Genomic DNA, 1,844 nt, shown 5'->3' with positions numbered 1-1,844 from the left:
CGGTGGCCGGGAGTGGCCACTGCACTCCAGTCTAGGCGACAGAGTGAGACTTCAACTCAAAAAAAAAAAAACAAAAGCAAAAGCAAAAACAAAAAGTCAAGTTTGCAGCTCACGCCTATAATCCCAGCAGGACCGTGCAGGAGGATCACTTGAGCCCTGGAGTTCAAGACCAGCCTGGGCAACACAGTGAGACCTGGTCTCTACAAAAAATCAAAAAAATTAGCTAGGCATGGTGGTGTGTACCTATAGTTCCACCTACTCAGGAGGCTGAGGTGAGAGGATCCCCTGAGCCCAGGAGGTAAAGGCTGCGGTGAGCTGTGATTGTGCCACTGTACTCCAGCCTGGGCAATAGAGTGCGACCCTGACTCAAAATAAAAGGGGTGGTTGGACACAGAGAGGAGACTGTGAAGACACGGTCATCTGCCAGCCCAAAAGGGGCCTCGCACAGATTCTCCCTTATAGCCTTCGGCAGGAACCAGCCCTGCTGACACCTTGACTTTGGACTCTGGCCTCTGGAACTGTGAGATGATCAGTTTCTGTTGTTGAAGCCACTCAGCCTGTGGCAGCCCTAGCAAACACATGCAGCCCTTCAAGTGGGCATTTCCAAGCAGTTGGAAAGGGGTGGCGTTTCCAGGTGGGAAGAGAGACAGCATGCACTGTCAACACCCAGGCGGTCACAGACCACGTGTGTCCGGGGCACCGGGCCCGGGCTGCACGACACTGGGACCTGGTAGTGAATCAGACCCAGGCCAGGCCCTGCAGTGGCCTCTGGACACACACGGGCAGCGGGAATTCAGGTGGCCCCTGCTACCGTGGAGGCTCCTCTGGCCCTGGCCGACCCCAGAGGAGGGACAGGCTTCCAGACACAGGCACAGACTGAGTCTCAGGTTCATGATTCATACCATGGACATGTGTTGAGCCCTAAATCGGGGCTGACCTTGTGCCTGGCACTATGGACACAGCGGGAACCAGACAGTGACAGATTCTACCCCTTACAGCACCCAGTCTAGAGAGACAGAGAACAGGGGACTGAGGACAAACACAGGACCACAGAGGACACAAAGTGATGAAGGCTCTTTCCTGCAAGATGGCTGGGGCAGGCCTCTCGGAGGTAACTTCAGAGCTGGAACAGAAGCCCACTGGGGCATGCAAAGAGCCTGGGAAAAGAATGTCACAGGCCAAGAAGACCCAGGGGACAAGGGTCCTGAGGGGATAAAGACTTGTCGAACTCAAGCAGTTTCTGAAAATGTTGACACAGGAGGACCAGCGAGCGAGAAGGCACACAGGGGTGGCAGGGCGGGTGGGCCTGGTCTCCAAGCAACAGTGAGGAGGGTGACCTTGAGCCCAAGGGCACTGAGGAGCTATGGCAAGTTCAGAGCAGAGAAGGGACAGGTCTTGAATTGGGTATTATGGTGGGTTAAAAAATGATCCCTGAGGCTAATGGTGGTTCAGCCTATAATCCTAGCACTTTGGAAGACTGAGATGAGTGGATTACCTGAGGCCGCGAGTTCGAGACCAGACTGGGCAACTTGGTGAGACCTTGTCTCTACAATAAATGAAAAAATTAGCCAGGCATGATAGCGTGCGCCTGTAGTTCTGGCTACTTGGAAGGCTGAGGAAGAAGGATTGCCGGAGCCCAGCCGGTTGACACTGGGATGACCGTGAGTATGCCACTGCACTCCAGCCTGGATGACAGAGTGAGATTCCAACTCAAATAAAAAAAAAAGGTCCCCAAAAAGGTATCCACATCCTGAGGTGGGCATGGTGGCTCACATCTGTAATCTTATCCCGCGCCTTTGGGAGGCTGAGGTGAGTGGATTGCCTGAGCCTGCGGGTTTGAGACC

This window comes from Carlito syrichta, unplaced genomic scaffold (assembly GCF_000164805.1).
Source record: "Carlito syrichta isolate Samal-C Ts95f unplaced genomic scaffold, Tarsius_syrichta-2.0.1 Scaffold118225, whole genome shotgun sequence".
NCBI classification, from domain to species: domain Eukaryota; kingdom Metazoa; phylum Chordata; class Mammalia; order Primates; family Tarsiidae; genus Carlito; species Carlito syrichta.
Note: the sequence above shows the minus strand (reverse complement) of the source record.